The sequence below is a fragment of the Triticum aestivum genome, chromosome 6A (assembly GCF_018294505.1).
Source record: "Triticum aestivum cultivar Chinese Spring chromosome 6A, IWGSC CS RefSeq v2.1, whole genome shotgun sequence".
Taxonomy (NCBI): domain Eukaryota; kingdom Viridiplantae; phylum Streptophyta; class Magnoliopsida; order Poales; family Poaceae; genus Triticum; species Triticum aestivum.
The window spans coordinates 68,463,125-68,480,491 of record NC_057809.1 but is presented as its reverse complement, the minus strand read 5'-3'; the positions used below and the strand labels follow the sequence as shown (position 1 = coordinate 68,480,491).

General features: G+C 40.6%; 1 long non-coding RNA gene, 5 other non-coding genes and 4 pseudogenes across 23 annotated transcripts; all 10 read left to right on the top strand.

The window, feature by feature from the left end:
• Positions 1–533: 533 nt before the first annotated feature.
• On the top strand, positions 534–6,817 carry LOC123132084 (uncharacterized). 18 transcript variants are annotated; one of them, XR_006464499.1, is made up of 10 exons: positions 534–900; positions 1,017–1,243; positions 1,339–2,560; positions 2,832–2,955; positions 3,073–3,198; positions 4,329–4,674; positions 5,309–5,342; positions 5,514–5,631; positions 6,132–6,285; positions 6,360–6,817. It is a non-coding gene; the product is annotated as an uncharacterized lncRNA (long non-coding RNA). The 18 variants fall into 18 exon arrangements; XR_006464486.1 differs by lacking the exon at positions 5,514–5,631 and having other exon boundaries at positions 535–900; positions 4,329–4,384; positions 4,565–4,674; XR_006464495.1 differs by lacking the exon at positions 5,514–5,631 and having other exon boundaries at positions 536–900; positions 1,339–1,901; positions 2,389–2,560.
• A 1,820-nt stretch (positions 6,818–8,637) lies between these two features.
• On the top strand, positions 8,638–8,730 carry LOC123132841 (uncharacterized; annotated as a pseudogene).
• A 70-nt stretch (positions 8,731–8,800) lies between these two features.
• On the top strand, positions 8,801–8,888 carry LOC123132838 (small nucleolar RNA snoR1). Its single transcript, XR_006465068.1, has one exon. It is a non-coding gene; the product is annotated as a small nucleolar RNA snoR1 (small nucleolar RNA).
• Positions 8,889–8,972: 84 nt separating this feature from the next.
• LOC123132840 (uncharacterized) lies at positions 8,973–9,078 on the top strand (annotated as a pseudogene).
• Positions 9,079–10,202: 1,124 nt separating this feature from the next.
• Positions 10,203–10,298, top strand: LOC123132720 (uncharacterized; annotated as a pseudogene).
• A 244-nt stretch (positions 10,299–10,542) lies between these two features.
• Positions 10,543–10,624, top strand: LOC123132863 (small nucleolar RNA U36a). Its single transcript, XR_006465090.1, has one exon. It is a non-coding gene; the product is annotated as a small nucleolar RNA U36a (small nucleolar RNA).
• Positions 10,625–10,673: 49 nt separating this feature from the next.
• LOC123132740 (small nucleolar RNA Z223) lies at positions 10,674–10,770 on the top strand. The gene has a single exon (XR_006465011.1). It is a non-coding gene; the product is annotated as a small nucleolar RNA Z223 (small nucleolar RNA).
• A 231-nt stretch (positions 10,771–11,001) lies between these two features.
• Positions 11,002–11,107, top strand: LOC123132852 (small nucleolar RNA snoR97). Its single transcript, XR_006465079.1, has one exon. It is a non-coding gene; the product is annotated as a small nucleolar RNA snoR97 (small nucleolar RNA).
• Positions 11,108–12,519: 1,412 nt separating this feature from the next.
• On the top strand, positions 12,520–12,634 carry LOC123132772 (small nucleolar RNA Z278). Its single transcript, XR_006465034.1, has one exon. It is a non-coding gene; the product is annotated as a small nucleolar RNA Z278 (small nucleolar RNA).
• Positions 12,635–13,110: 476 nt separating this feature from the next.
• Positions 13,111–13,184, top strand: LOC123132768 (uncharacterized; annotated as a pseudogene).
• Positions 13,185–17,367: the final 4,183 nt, after the last annotated feature.

Below are 17,367 nucleotides of genomic sequence, written 5' to 3'. Positions count from 1 at the left end.
CATAATGGTTTTTAATGAGGCAATATCTTCTCAAAGATCATATGTCATACTTTCTATTTTCCCTATTGGGGTTTTTAAAGGAAGTACTCAAGACATATTTATTGTTCTCTAACCTCAAAGATGAGTTTTCTCCTTCTATAAAGGTTTTTCTCAATTGAGTTCTCATGAGACAATAATCATCATATGTTGTATCATTTTCTTCTTATTTTCCCACAGGGTTTAAAGGAGTTTTAACAACATATCAAATACTATTCTCCTCATATTTTTCCCACAGGGTTTTTGGAGGAGTATTTCTCAAGATGAAGATGATGAACATTCAAGGCAAATACATACTAGAAGGAGACTATCAGGATGATGTATATTCACAAAGAGAAGCATTGATTAGGGGGAGTGTTAGGAATTAATTAATAGGTTAATTAATTGTTAATCTATGCTAATGTCGGTGGCCATGTTTGGCAACCGTCTCCTTTGTAACCGCCTTGTAACGAGGGTATAAATACCCCAATGTTCAATCAATGAAAAAACTGTTCCATCATTTGTTCCTCTCTCTCGTTTCTCTCTAAACAGTCGCGAAGAAAGGCCGAAGGAAAAGAAATAGAGAGGAAAAAAAATAGGCGGAACCTGAGTCCGTCCCCTCCACCTGATGCCCCCATCTATCTCGCTTCTCTCTCTCTCGCCTTCTCTTTTTCCGCCGCCGCCGCCTTCGCCGGCCGGTTCCGACGAAATCCGGCGGTCTCAGTTATCGTGCTGGCTACCAATCTCCTCCTCTCCTCGCGCTCTGTATGCTCCACTGCATCGATTCGTCGATCCCACCCTCCAGTGCTTGCCCGCATCGGTTTTACCCGTCTAGGGTTTCGGTGTACTCGACCTCCTCGTCGCCGGCGATGCTCCGGCGTCTTGGTACGGTCGTCTCCGTCTCCTGTTGCACTCTCTCGTCCTGTTGTGCCTCCTAAATGGCGCGGTGCTCTCTCCTTTCTGAGCTTCGCCGTATTCTTTGTGTGTGGCGGCTGATGTAGCTCTGCCTCCATGGCTCCGTCCCCACGCTTGTAGCAGCGGCCCAAGGAGGAGCTTCATACTCGGCATGTGGAGCTCGAGACGCGGCGGTGGTCCATGGCATCGAGACCATCCGTCTTCCTCTACAGAAGCAGCGCGGGCCGCAGAGACGCCCGGCTCAATCGTGCTCTCATGTCGCAGTTCTTCTGCCCGACGAAGAAGAGAGGCGAATAGGAGAAGCACGATGCAAGTACACAAGTTTTTCTCTTCTTTCCGAAATTTTCCCGCCTCTCTTCCAGTGCCGTACTCCTAGAGCTTCTCATCTTTGTGTCTTTGTTTCTGCAGATGTTGTTTCTCTATGCCTACAAGGTGTTCGAAGAAATTCCAAGAAGACTGACAGGGAGTTTTTGTATCAGAACATGTATTTGCAGGTGTTATGTCAAAAGACCTAAAATGTAGGCTACCTATGTTGATTATAATAAGGGTGTTTCCTTGTGTGTTGATTTAGATGTTTTTTTTCAATGTCTTTGAGTAAGCCTGTCATGCCATTGTTTTACTTCAGAGTTTTCAAGTTTGCCATATACCACTTTGTGAGCTAAGAAATACTTATAGTTGACTCAACCAAGAAATACTTATAGTTGAATATGGTTTGATAAGCTCCTTGTTTGACCCTGAATCCTCCAGATAAACTCGAGCAATCATACTACAACATTTCCTCAACTGCAATTAAAGTCGAAAGATGGTTTGTAAATGTTCCATGGTTGCTTACTTTAAAACTTTTCTCACATAAGTATGTATTTGGACAGATCATAATGTCCGGTGTGTAGTGATGCTTGATAAAACATCTGCTTTTAGCCCTGGGACTCATGCTTCAGCATATGTTCCATCACGTGATAATTATACACTTGGTTAGTAGTGTTTCCTATTTTCTTATCCTTAGCTTACCCTGCATTCTTGATACTTCAGTTAACATGTTTATTAGTTTTTCATGCCACTCCTGCTTGACATGCCAATTCCCAAAGAAACAAAATCTTGATACCTCAATCTTGAAGTTTATAGATTGGGTGGTTCGTGTGCACGTACAACAACAAATTAAGCAATAAGTACAAGTCGACAATCAGAGGTGCAAATCGACAACCGGCTCTTCATGTTATAGATTCTTCATTTTGTTTTTTTTCCTAGCTTAGTTTGTAGGTGCATTCAGATTTTGTTTTGGGGACAAAGAATAATCCATTTTTAATTGGGGAACCTGTTGCTCATTTTGTGCCGGACTGAAAAGCTCAACTGAAGGAAGACACTTTTTTTCTATGTGCAAATTCTTTTATTGTTGGAAGAATATGTAAAGAAGAAAGAAATTTTACCCCATGAGTAATTCATCGAATATCATGTTTGTAGATTCACGTATAACTTGTAGGACACGTGATGAGGAGGGGAAGCGGCTGCGATCAAGCCACCGCCGTTGAGTCGACGGTGTCGTGCCTCTGCGACCGGGATCAGGCAAGGTAGATGGGAAGAAGTGGCGCCCCTCTCCCCTGAGCTCCAGATCCATGGCAGCAGCAGCAGCGAGGTAAGCAGCGGCAAAGGGCTCCCACCTACACCTCTTCCATTATTTTTTTCCCATCTCCAATAGAAGAGCTTTATTAGATTTTGTCGGGTTCATATGAAAAGTTGACTGAAATTTTGAAGGACGTCCCATATACTAAATGCCCGTAATTAGGTGTTGCAAGCTGGAACCTAAATGCTTACTACGTTTCCATTTTGATTGTCAAAGCATAAAACGTATGCAAGTAGTAGAAGCAATCAAGCGTGACAGACCTGTTTTGTTTTTCCTCTAGCAGGACATCCGCGACGTATATCCCAAGAAGTTGCCAAACTACAAGGCCAAGCTGAAAAATTTCTTTGAAGAGCACTTGTGTACTGACGAAGAGATACACTTTTTTTCTTGAGGGCAGTGGTAGACTGGTAGGTGCCTTCTTTATCCTTTTTTGGCATTTTAAATGAGAAAGCCATAAACCGTTATATTTCCAGTGATAATCACGGTAACATGCTTTACCAAATTGTTTTTTTAATGTTGTCAAGGTTACTTTGATGCGAGGGACCAAAATGAAGAGTGGATCTATATAGCAGTGAAGGAAGGGGGCATGATTGTTTTGCCTGCAGGAATGTATCATGGATTCACGTTGGACAATGACAACTACATCAAAGGTATCTTTTAATTTCTTCTTCAGCCCCCACCATGAGTGTTGGCCTCCTTAAAACTTGTATATACTAAATGAATAAAACTGAGTGGACTATGTATTCTTTTCTGAATGTAATTTACTTTTGTGAGTGAATTAGTGATAACTTCATTTTTTTTGGACTCGATCATCTCAAGGCTTCTTATGGCCTGATATTTGCCCATAGGAATTTGACTGCTGGCTTTGTTGTTTCTGAAAATGGATAATGGATGATGCAAATTTGGTGACAAGCTCCCCGTTGTGTGTTGGGGGTGACTTACATATGCGGATATGCCATTTCCCCTCTCCGGCAACCGTCCTCGAGTCAGCAAATCGATCCGGTCCGTGTCAGGCGATGCTAGAAAATATCATAGGCTTGTAGGGCGTGATGGTGTATATTCCCAAGAATGGATGATTTACTTGGTAGCTAAGGATTGATCCATTGTGTATTTGTTGTTACCAAATAGATCCCTTTTTAACCTTTTAGAAATGAGAAGTTGACTTCTTGTAAATAATTTGGTGTACAGGATTTGTCAACAAAAAATAATGTTATATGATGAACGAATGATGTGTTTAACAGCAAAAGTGATGTTTGACATTGATATTTCTTATTCTTCAAACGAATTACCTTCTTGTGGATAACAGTACTATCCTGAACTTGTTAACATAGCATTGTAGTAAACAGTTGACATAAGATTTCTGTAGAAAATTATATCTGTTGTCTATGGAATTGTGTTGAATGGTTGCCAACAGAATGTTTGAAGAATTGCCCAATAAAGAACCTTCTTAATGTATATTTTCTCAAGCATTTTTATTAGGCTGTTACCGTCATATCATATTTATCACTTTTCTGTTTATTCTATTAGACAAACACAAAGCTTTATTCATTATTGTGTTATAAGAGAAACTTCTTTACTACTGGTTTGTTCAGTCCTGGGCTTTCATCAATTTTAGACAACCTCAAATACCACTTTTACTCCTACCACATAATTCCACTTCTCATTTCTTTCGGCGATACGTGTCTATTATGTTGCTGCTATGTTGCATTCACCTGCTTCTTAATCTGCCAACAAATACTTACTGAAATTATGAATTTATTTTTCCTTTTGTCAACTGTAGGCAAGGGCGTAAAGCATCTGGGGATAGAATAGAACTAGAAAGACGAAATCATCAGCGTATAACAATGCCCACCTCCTTGCTGATCAAGCTGTTCGACCTGTCTAACATGATCAATTTTTTGTTATAGAGACTATGCTCCAGTTGTTTGTAGTTGTGCTCCGAATAGATGTCCCCCTACTTGTAATAGATAATCACACTTTGCTATAGTAAGTTGAAGAGCCGGTGTTTGTATGCAGCTGCCCTACACATACTGGAAACAGGAGAATGAAAGGGGTGTGAAGCTCGCCGTCGACACGCATCGGCTTTGTGTGCGCTGCCAGCGGCCAACCACTCAGCATCCAACCAGGTACCACCCAATCGATTCCATCAGAAAATCGACTCTCACTTTTCTCCTGTCTGTCCACCCTTTTCCAAATGCTCTAGATCTGCATATACTCCTGCCATAGTAGCTCACAAATAGCTCTCTTACAAGCTACTATAGGTTATGTAGTAGATTCTTAATTTATGCCCTACATCTCTTCGAAATATGTTGGTTCTAGCTAACCAGGCTCTTCACAACAATACAACCATCAATTTTGTTAGGTTTAAAAATGTAAAATATATGCAAGGAAGAGCCTGCCGCATTGACACGAAGAATGTGCTTACCCACAATTTTTCATGCATCATTGTTGAATCACAATGATATAAACTCACAGCATACCTGTCTGGCATTTTGCATTTTGTAAAACAGTGCACTGTGAACTAAATTCACTCAGTGCAGGAAGTATACCTCATTATCTGTCTTCACAAAATACCTCATTATCTGTCTGCACAATTTGTGAGGCAATGGACTTTATTAAACTTTTATCACTGCGCTGCTTGCCCGCTTGCGCCTCAATACTATGTTCGATTCTATTTGAATTCATATACACAATTTCTATTTCAAACAAATATTATTCTTATTTCTCACGCTAACAATTCTCTAAACACGTTTTCCGTAGTGCGATGAAGATGACCATCTAGAGTACATACGCGGTAAGCATGCACCATGTTGGTTATGTATGAAACGCAGCTGCATCGCCTGCTATTTTGTTCTCTTCTTCTCCACACTGCTGAAAACCAGCATATTATATATGTAAATACAAACAACTTATAGCATCATGATACACAATATAACATCATATTAGTCTAATTCTTGCTCTGCAGTTTTAGGTACCTGTGCTTGCCTCATATTTGTTTCCTGACTTTACCGATTCCTCTCACCATGGCTCTCTGTCATCATTTCCAGTGTCACTGCTGCTATGAAACTTTTCTTGAACCATTTGTGAGTTCTCAAGTTTAGAGCTTAAAAGGAGTTGCCGTACAATTTTGTAATTTCTTATCATTTCTTAGTTGTTTAGCTTCATCTATTCTTGAACCATTTGTGAACTATGAAATTTTGTAATTTCTTAGTTGTTTAGCTTCATCTATTCTTGGGTCCACTTTTCTCTAAGTCGAAGCTTTAGCTTCAAGAAACCAATCATGTTTAATTTGCAATTAGCATGTGTCTTATTCATCATATATGTGTGTGTTCTCAACTTTAGGAGTTACAAGGAGCGATGGTACAATTTTACAATCTGCCATGCTTTTGTACTTGAACTTCACTGCTTCCGAAGAATGATCCTTAACTTAGTTACTTACCTTCATGTCTTTCTTATAGGGTAGCTTTGGAACTTGGGTACACTTTTCTCTTATATAAAGCTTTATCTTCAAACAATCAATGATATTTAAGGCTGTTCCATAACCCACTTCATTTGGTTCTCACCGATATTGAGCGCAATGCAGGAGCACCTGGTGAGCTTGAGGAACATTGTTATTGGGGCAATGAGGTTAAGATCTATGAGCACCATGTAGACGCCACAGCCACAGCCATGTAAACCAAACATCAAGTACTATGTATGCACCATCATACAAGACATTTGCCAAGCCACAGTGAATCGTAACTTCAAAACACATTCTTTCTTGCATATTGCATGACACTGTACATCCCTCTCACTTCCTTTCTCCTGCCAGTATTTTCAGGTTCACTACACCAAAGAGAATCCGATGGACTACATTAACCTGGATGATGATACACTGAAGATCAGGATTGTTGACGGCAATTGCATGATGATTGTCGCATCATGCTGGGAACTGACAAGAGGGCCACCATCACCACCAACTTGTCAGAGTTCTGCCACCGTGCACACATCCGCGAAGGAGACATCTGCGCATTCCGCTTCAAGGTCACCGAAAATGCCGCCTTGCTCTCACCGTGCCATCGCCTCTAGACGCATTATCGACAATGACAGAAGTATGAATATGATCCTTCCATGTACGGAGCTTATGACGTACTGAACCTTGCTTCTTTTGGATGTTGCAACATGGTGCTTTTGAACAGATAGCATATATGTTGTCAGGCATGTAACCTCTAAGATCGCCACTCATCAGCTTTAACTATCTGCAATGCGACTCTTATCGATGTCTGTTTATTTCTGCTGTTGTGCTCTCTTTCAAATATCACTTGCTTGATAGTAACATCACATGTGCTAATTAGTACACAGGACGTTGAAAGGGGCGTGTCCTACCTGGCACTGCCCAGGTGGCGCGCCAAGGGCGCGCCCCAACCACTAGTTTGAAACAATGAAGAGCTGGCGAGGGGAAAGGCGCTCAACATCAGATCACGTATACCATGAAAAGACCACCACAAATCGAATATCCAGTTCTCAGCCTGGGCTCGTCTGCTCCTGGCCAATAAACAATTCATGAAAAAAATCCAAAAAATCCAAAATTTTTGTGCAAGGTAGATAATTTAGTGCGTGAGGTGTGCTTTAAATTTCAGAACATTTGGAAATCTGAGTAGCTCGGAGAAAAAGACAAATAATACATAGATTTGTCTTTTTTGTCGAGAGCTACTCAGATGTCCAAATGATTTGACATATGTTACTAGTCTATGTTGGATTCCCCGCGTTGAGATCTTCAAAACTAAATCCAATGTTGATAAGTTTTGATGATTTTTTTTTACCAAAAAAAAACGGACAAAAAACCAAAGCAAGAGCTCGAGTTTTTTTTCTTTTCAAAAGAGGAACGCTCGCGGAAGAAAAAAAACAAATAACGCGCCTTTTTCGTTTCCGAGAAGCATGGCCGTGACTCTGCGAAAGCACAACCATGCCTCTCGCAAAACCGTGCCTCTTGCGGAAGAAAAAAATAGATAACGTGTTTTTTCCGTTTTCGAGAGGCATGGCCGTGACTCTGCGAAAGCACAACCATGCCTCTTGCGGAAGAAAAAAAACAGAAAATGTTTTTTTTCCTTTTCCAAAAGGCACAACTATGACTCTTGTGAAAGCACACCTGTGTCTCTCTTGGAAGCAAAACCGTGCCTCTCCCGAAAGGAAAAAAAAATAGAAATACGTTTTTTTCCGTTTCCGAGAGGCATGGCCGTGACTCTAGCGAAAGCAAAACCATGCCTCTTGTGGAAGGAAAAAACAGAAAACACGTTTATTTTTCCGTTTCCAAAAGGCACAGTCGTGACTCTCGCGAAAGCACAACCGTACCTCTCGCGAAAGGGAAAAAAAGTAGAAAATGCGTTTTTTTACGTTTCCGAAAGGTACGGCCGTGACTCTCGTGAAAGCACATCCGTGCCTCTCGCGGAAGGATGTTTCTCCGAAAGGCACGGTCAGGACTCTCGTGAAAAGCACAACAGTGCCTTTCGCGGAAGCAAAACCGTGACTCTAGTGAAAGAAAAAACGCATTTTTCGCACAAAAGGATTTTTTTCCAAATTTTTTATTTGACCGAAAAGCTAAGGAAGACCTGTGAAAAACCGAAACGTCGAAAAACCCAAAAAAACCTATTTAAAAAGCTAAAAACGTGTGCCGAAAAATAAAAAAAATCCGGAGGGAGTGCACTAAACGCGACACGTGGCGGGCGGCTGAGAGTGCGCCAAATGGCACTGATCGTTGCGAGGTTTCAAAAAAAAATGTTTGTTAACTAGTTGCTCCCTAAAACAACGTGCTAAAACAAAAAGACTACAGAGATTAGATTTGTTTAGCAACCCATTACAGGCCCATAGGACGAAAGGCCCACAAAAAATCTTTGGCCCGCTCCCACCCCCTCTATATAACTCCACCGTGGGCATAGACGCCAACGCAGCACCTCTCTAGGGTTTGAACCGCCGACGCCGCAGTCCCTCCACCCCACGGCCGCTCATGGCGCGGCGGAGGCGGCGGCTCCTTTTGCCCTCGTCTTGCGCGGCATCTCTACTTTCTCTCGCCCTCTTATCTGCCATTAGATCTTGATTTTCTGTTGTTTTTGTGCAGTGATGATTGCTTTATTTCTGACACCTCTTGTACGAGAAGCGCCATTGTTGCACTTCGCTGAGCAGATTGCAGCAAACATATCTGAGCACAATCCCGCGCTAATTTGTTTGTTTATTTTTGATGGATTTGCAACAACTAGCATCTTGGTAAGAATCGCTGGCCGTGATGAGCACTGCTTATTTCTGACACCTCTTGTATGAGAAGGGACTAGTCCCTTCCATGAGCAGATTAGCAACCCTCTGAGCCCATCTTATGATCAAGATCTCTTTCTGTGAATGTTCCTTTTCCGCTTGGTTGTTTGTCTTGTCATTTGGCTTCAATATGAGCAATAGCTGTGATGAGCATCGCTTCCTTCTGACACCTCTTGTATGAGAAGTGCGTCTCTCTCTCCAGAGAGGCGCCCTTCGTTGAGCAGAGTATAGCAACTGTCTGAGCTTTGCTTTATGTTGCTTGCGCCAGCTTTACAATTTTCGTTGACCAGAGTATAGTCTGTTAGATGGTTCACTCTTAGATTAGTTGCGTGTCCTTTTTGTTTGCAATTTTAGTATGTTATTATACGTATCTCGTGCATATTTGTATGGTAGGCGATTTAGAATTTATAATTAGGGGCCTGTCGTGCTGTAGCTTTGAAATTCTCTGTTTTTTGTTAACGTTGCATTTTTTGCTTACCTGAATGACCGCTGTTCTTGGTGATTTGATGGAACTTCCGTTGCTGATTTCAATTTAATTTTGCTATTCTTGAACTGATAAAACAAGTCAAGTATAACTGTCCTCTCACATCTTATTTGTGGAAGAGCTACGAGATGCGAGTTACATAGTGGCACGAGATTCACTCATGCACTATGCAGCTGAATCCACTGCAAGCCAACTGAAGAAACAAACTCAATCTGTGGTGATTATCAGCTCAGAATTAATCTTAGAGGGTGTTTGTTTCCAAGGACTTATTGGTTTAGGGACTTAAAAAAGTCCCTAGAAGTCCCATCTAAACCAAACAGGAGGTCCTTATAGGGACTTAAAGTGGGCAGTTGGGACTTATGAAATAAGACTCTCAAGGAGGGACTTATAGGGACTTGTAGTTATAATATGGTCTTTTAGTCCATGTTAAGTCCCAGGGACCAAACAGGTAGGGACTTAAGACTTATAAGTTGGGACTAAAAAAGTCCTAGGACTTATGAACCAAACAGGGCCTTATTGCATTCAACAACACATAAAAAACAATGTTAAAGATGCACTTATGGTTAACTGGGATTGATTGCTCCCAACATTGAGGAATTCATCAATAGATAGATCATGAGCAGCCCAGTCTTAATTTTGTGTGTTGTCTCGTGTCTCAACTTGTGATTTGTTTGTGCTTCGTCATCTGGTTATTGGGATGTTCAGTCTCTTGAGGCTGATTTGTTTCCACTGGACTCGTTCCCTTGAAGCAACAGTGTTCTGTTGTATATGAGTTAGCCCCTCTTTTGCCCTTTGGCATCTCTCTCCCAGGGCATTGGCAGCTCTTACATACATGCACACGTCACACAAAAATTCCTGTCGACACGTTCTTGGTAATTTTATTTTGACAGCTGTGATGAGCCCATTTTACAGTTACAGACCTGTAATGACTTCTGTGGAAATGATCGCATGGTCAAAGAACATCTAAAGGACTGAGTTGTTTGCTATCAGTGGTTTAGATATTTCTCTGTTTGTTTTGATTTTCTTATCTTAACAGTATTTGTGCTTGTAAATCTGTATGGGTCTTGGGTAATGAGAAGATGGAGAAAGCAAATGTTACTGTCACTATCCAGTGTGGAATTTTCTTGTCTTGCACGATGCTGACCCTGGGCTTGCCTGTGATGAAGATGTGGATCTCGGTTCTCTGTGATGAAGGAAAGCCCCAATGCTGTGGAGATTGTTTTGGTGGCAATGATTATTATCTTTCCCGTGTTTCTGATTTAACTCCTGAAGTATAAGGGAAAACATGGTTGAATTTCTTAAAGCTACTGTAAATACCAAATCCTTTACTTTATGATCTTGGTTTATGTTGTTTGTTCATGGTGGTGATGATAAACACTTTCAGCAAACATGCCAGTTCTGCTTCTGAAAATTCATGACTGAAAAGCCTGTAATATACTGATCTGAGCCATGATCAATCATCTTTTATCTATTGTACAATCCTAGTTTAGTTTCTGATCCTGTAATACTACAAATTCGTTTGAAGACTTTATGATGCATATCCCACCAGGATCCTGTTTGCAGGATGAACCTACCTGGAGGCTTGAAATTGATGGGCAAGTCTGAGGTTCTCTGATGTAAGATTTTTCTTTCTTTTGGTTGTTGGTCTCTGTTTTGTTGCCGAGTTTAACTATCCTCTTGCAAGTTTTTCTGATTTGTGGAAGAGGCTGAAAATCTTGGTAGAGCGTGTGTTGTCATCAGCATTGTCTCTTGTTCCTACGAGATGTGAGTTAAATAATGACACAAAATTTAACAAATTTCCACTGCGTCCCTGCAGCAATTGCAACTGTATGGAGAAACAAGCAGAGATATTGTTCTAGAACAAGTTACCTGGGCCATATTCTAAACTTGAAACCTGATTGAGTAACAGTTGCCACGAAATGAATTAGCTGTGAATTGTGAAACGGAATTGAATTTGCTGACGCTAGTAGCACGAATTAGTAGCTAATGTGGTAACGGTACAGACATTTCACTCGTAAGTGAATGACGCTTGGAACATCTTTATGTCTTTGTTCTATACCCCATCAACTAAAAACCAGTGAATGGTTAAAGCAAGAGATTTCTACTGGGTTATCTTAACATTTCTTAACCAAGAGATTTCTACTGTGTTATCTTATCACTTGTTAATTTCTGGAACTTAGGTGTTTGACTTCTCTTCATGGTAATTTCTTCTGGATGAAGTTGTTTTCCTTTCATGTTAGGAGTTTTATGAAATTTCAGCTGGTCTTTATTACCACAGCCCTACATGATGAACTTCATATTTTAGCTATGGATTTATGTCCAGATGGAGCTATAATTTTTGTCATAGTTACTCTGATAGGGCATTACTGATTTGATATTTGGGAAATAACATTGCTATGATGATAAATTAATGGCTTGTTTCTCAAAACATTTGCAGTTCCCGCATAAGAGCTTTCGCCCTGCCAGACTGCTATCCTACACTCTCACTGGAAAGTTCCATGTGTCGACTAATAATATCTAATACTCCCTCCATTCCTAAATATTTGTCTTTTTAGAGATTTCAAATGGACAACCACATACGGATGTATGTAGACATTTTTTACAGTGTAGATTCACTTATTTTGCTTTGTATGTAGTCACTTGTTGAAATCTCTAGAAAGCCAAATATTTAGAAACGACGGAGTAATATCTGATTCCTTAGCACGGTAGTTGTTCTTTTCCCCCTTGTGAATTCATTAATCTTCCTGTGCAAACCAAGGGTGGCAAATGATGTGAAATACTGAATCTTCAGTTTCAACTTTGAACCCAAATTTTGAAGTGCTTAGTTGTGCAATTTTTGGACAATGACATTTGTTTGTTCAACACTCCTGTGGTTTTCATTTGAGTGATTGCATTAAGTACAAGGGGAAATATGGTTGAATTTCTTAATATAAGCCATATGAATATTAATTCTTATTTTTGCACTTTTCTTCAGAGATTTTTGTTTTCTATTTTGACAAGACTTCCATGACAATTCTGCTTTTGAGAATTTATGACTGAAAAATCTGATATATTGATTTGACCCATTGCAGTTTACAAAAGCGGTTTTAGCCCAGTGGTGATACCTGGGAATTCATGATTAATTAGCCTGGTGGTGATAGCTTACATGTGTACTTAGTCTTAATTAGGAGATTGTAATTTGTTCTAAAACATCATGTGAAATTCCAATGATGATATGCCCAACATTTGGAGGTGCAGACGGCTCCAGGATCTTGTTTACAGGATGAACCTACCTGGAGGCGCTGTATCCATGTGACATCAATGGGTAAGTCTGAGGTTCTTGAGATCACATGTAATTTGCTGTTTTCAAGTTTTTGTTTTCAACTGATAAAACTAAGCATTTCTGTATCATTTTTGCTGAGTTTAGGTATCCTCTCACAAATATCGTCTCATATTTGCTGAGGTTCTTGAGGATCACATGTAATTTGCTGGTTTCAAGTTTTTGTTTTCAACTGATAAAACTAAGCATTTCTGTATCATATTTGCTGAGGTTAGGTATCCTCTCACAAATATCTCTGATTTCCGGAAGAGATGCAATCTTATTTGTGTTAAACAGAACTTGATTTAATAGAACATAAAATGTAGATAAATGATGCGCAAGAAATTAAAAAATGTCTGTATTTATATCATTTTCATTTGATATTATTTTCTGGTAACTTTGACGGCTCTTTATTCATTTGGGGTAATATGAAAGCTGGATCCACCTGTGGTTATCATATAGCTCCATGCAGTGTTTACTCCCACACCCAGTAAATGATCAAAGGATGAGAAAATACTGCAACAATATGATCTATGATCTGATTCTTAGTATTTAAGTCTCTGATGATGACTTTGCCAATTTTTTTATTTTTTCTATGTTTTTTCCCAAAAAGTCTTCTTTTTGGGATGTGATGAAGCAAAGTTGGTCTGTATTTCTGATGTCCAGCGGTTGATAACATCTTTAATTTCCTTCTGATCCCGTGTGCAAGTGCATCTTCTTTCATCCATTTTTCTTGTAGTTGTGTTCTTAGATATTTTCTTGTTTTTGTGTAGTTTTGTGGCATTGCGGAGATGAATTATGAAGTTTTGCATGTAGATGCATCTGGTGGCAATGAGAAGTCATATCATATGACTGAGCAATGAAATGCCATCTGTAATGTTTCGGGACTGCCTCACCATTGCCTTTCAACTGTGGATGATTTTGCCATTTGTACTTGTGAAGAATGTTCATACGTGCTGCAACAAAACAGATGTTATTTGTGATGTTGCGGTCATGGATTAAACTACATCATAGACAAGCATATGTCTGAATTTTCTTATGTGGAACTTTGTGTGTTTCTTATAAGTGTGGGCCAAAGATGGAGTGCGGGACATAGCCAACAGTTTGATGATTTTTTTCATGCCCTTACATGCTATAGTTAACTTTAGTGTGTGACATGATAAGATGGTTGACTATGTCCGCACTCCATCCGAACTGTTTGTTGTTGATTCTTCTGGTCCAGCTTTTGTTGCTACGTTCCTTCTTGGCCGCAATCTTTCTGAATGCTGTAGATCTGATCTTGTTCCCTGTTGATTTTTTTTTGATGCGTTGTTCCCTGTTGAATTCTCTGCCCTCTTCCTCTTAACAGCGTGCCCTTCTGGCAATGTCTCCTTGCTGGTCAATAATTGAAGAAAAATAATCTCAATTTCACCAAGCGTGATTTCCCTTGAGAGCTCCATCAACAACGGAGGGGCCATAAGGGTCGGTAATGCTCAGCACATTCCTCAAAATCAGGCTTGGCGAAAGCAATTGTAGCATGATATACTGTTTAGTGCAAGTTTGAAATTCCGGCGTGCGGTGAACAATCAAAGGACTAGGATAGCCAGAAAGGTTTTCAATGTATTTTTAATGTTAAGTTGTCTGAGCTGTTCTCTTTTATACTGGATACTGTTTTCCTTGATGAATAAGATAACCATCTGAACTCTGTTATGTTGCAAAGTTTCATTCTATCTGTGGCGCACCAGCTTTTGTGTGGTATTAGTACACTTCTTCAGATTGAATCTGATGTCCTTGCCCTCAAAACAATTCTCAGGGACTATGAGATGGCATCGGGACAGAAAGTTAATTTGTAGAAATCTTCTATTTTCTTTGAGAAAGGAAGCACAAAGGACACCAAAGAACAACTTAAGGCTGTCATCGGGATTACTTCTGAAGCTCAAAGTGAGAAATATTTGAGGCTGCCCACAGCCTTGGGAAAATCCAAGGAGGGAATGTTTAAATATGCCTGAGAGAGTGCAAAGGGTAAGGTCACGGGATGAAAGGGGCAAAGGACTATCTAAGAAGGCTCGTGAGGTGTTGGTCAAATCGGGGCTCTAGTCAACCCCAACTTTCACTATGAGTTGCTTTCAGCTCATCAAAAAATTGTGTGGAAACCTGACATCTATCTCTTCTAACTTTTGGTGAGGTGAAGCAAATGGGAGAAAAAGGTTCATTGGATCGCATGAAAGAAAATGTGTGAGAGTAAGAGCATCTTCAGCCGTTGGCTCTCCAGTAGGCGCTAAAAATTGCCCTCGGGGGCGGACCGGCGCAAAACGCGCGCTGGGGGCATGATGCCATCCAGTCGAGGTGTCCACGGGATTTTTTTGAACGGCACAAACACGGTGAGTTCATGCATATTTCGGCGACTTCAAACCAAATTCAACCAAACACGGCACGAACATGCCCGCTCATACATATTTAAACCAAATTCAACCAAATTCATGCATATTTCTGGAAGGACTTATATGAAGAGTGGGTGATGGATCTACCATCCACATTCATCATGATAGTTGGATCCCTTGCAAGGGTAGCCTAAGGCCATTGGGCCAGGTGTACGTGCCGGGGATAACGAGGGTGAGCGATCTACTAAATGACGAGGCTATAGGGTGGGATCGACACAAGCTGGAAGCAATGTTCACCGAGGGCGACATACATGATATTCTTCAGATTTTTGTGGGAGGTCTGGGTAGATGACATCTTGGCATGGAATTTTACAAAGAACCGATAATTTTTGGTGAAGTCTGCTTATCACCTATGTATGGAAAAGAAGAAGACGAGAACAGGACAGCCCGGCTCGTCCTCAACGGCGGCAAGAACCAATGCGCCGGGGAAGGTGTTGATCCATGTGTGACGACTGATCAAGAACGACCTGGTGGTGGGATCTGAACTACTTTGTAGAAGAATCAAGCCCGACGTTTTTTGTCCCGCTTGTGGACGTGAAGAAACAATGTATCACAGGTTTTGGGGCTGCTATCATTCCATGCTTTTCTGGAAGGAGTTGAGCTCGGTTTTGGGTGTGAGGGTGGCGAACCCACCTCGATCAATGTGCACTCAGAGTTCGATTGCATCTTGGATGCTTCAGTGGATGTCGGATGCTTTAGATGACGAAAAGTCAACGATGGTTCAGGGCTTATATGCTATTCCCTCCGTCCCAAAATTGGTCTTAGATTTGTCTAAATACGGATGTATCAAGTCATGTTTTAGTATTAGATACATTCATATCTAGACAAATTTAAGACAAGAATTTTGGGATGGAGGGAGTATTTGGCTGGCAAGAAATGACACGCGTGATGGAAAGCGAATTGAAGAGACGAACATGGTGGCGAGGAGAGTAGCAGCTCTCATTGAAGAATGGAAGAGAGTGCTGGGGCGGACAGAGACCTCGACATCATCCACCCAACGTGCAAGATGGGAACCACCGGCGCCAGGCTGGCTCAAGGCTAACGTCGATGGAGCTACGTCTCAATCGGGACAAGGTGGTGGAGGTGGAGTTGTGTTCAGAGATGAAAATGACGCATTTAGAGGTGTGGATGCTATCTTTCTATCGGATACTATAATAACAGAAGCGACGGAATTGCTGGCGTGCCGGAGGGCGGTCATACTAGCATTGCAAAGAGGCGTGCCCAAACTTCATTTGGACACCGTCTGTCTTAATGTTGCCAGGATGCTGAATGAGCAAGGATGGAATCTGTCGTCAGTTGGTATCATGGTGGAAGAGATCAAGATGATGGCCACGAACTTGGGTGAGTTCAAAGCTACCTCGGTTCGGAGAGAAGCAAATAAAGCGGCTCATGAGATTACTCGTTTTGATTTATTTAATGGAGTTTCGGTTTCGTGGGAGTCAGCTCCTCTAGATTGTATTCTCAGTATTGTTTCTCATAAACTTCCTAATCTAGTTTAATAAAGTGGGAAAGTGAATTAAAAACAGATTGAATCTGATGTCAGTTGCGTGTTCCCATTTCATCCATGACCATAGGCTTAGCTTCAAAATGTTTTCTGTTTTTTCCTTTTTTTCTGTGTTCATGAATGATATCACTGTCAGCTTACAGGTTCTAAATGTGAACCTCGAGTTAGGTTTATATGGTTCGGTTTATTCGGGTTTCTAGACAGCAACCGAGATAATCACATTAAAAATTGCCACTGGCCTTATTAACCAAACTTTGTTTGTTTGGTTTTTTGATTAACCGGAAAACCGAAATACATGTGCATCATCGTTAATCGAAGCAGATATAACCTCTACATCTATATCTATATTTATATATACTTACTAATAAAGGTGATATTGTTGGTTTCGTTCCGCATTTGATCCTATGTAAAGTGCCTTATACGTACATGAGGTGGTACTAATTACCCGTAGTCCAGATAAAAAAGGGTTGGCGTCTAAAATTCATCCGCAAACAGCTCACTTGGGCCTCACGCGCCAATGAAGCCAGCCCATGTGTCTGTTCCCCGTTGGGCCAACAAAAATAGATAAAAATACCACCCTGTTGTATCTCGAACTACATACACAAATTGGCCTAAGGCCTCCGCATCGATTCATTACACATGCATGTTCCATATACTCCCTCCGGTCCTTTTTACTTTGTTTGTATATAAAAATTGTTTGAAATCAAATTTCATAAAATTTGATCATATTTATATGAAAACATATCAATATCTACAATAATAAAGTTATTCAATATAAAAATTTAAGTCAAGACGCATCTAAAGATAATGATGTCACGTTGTGAATGT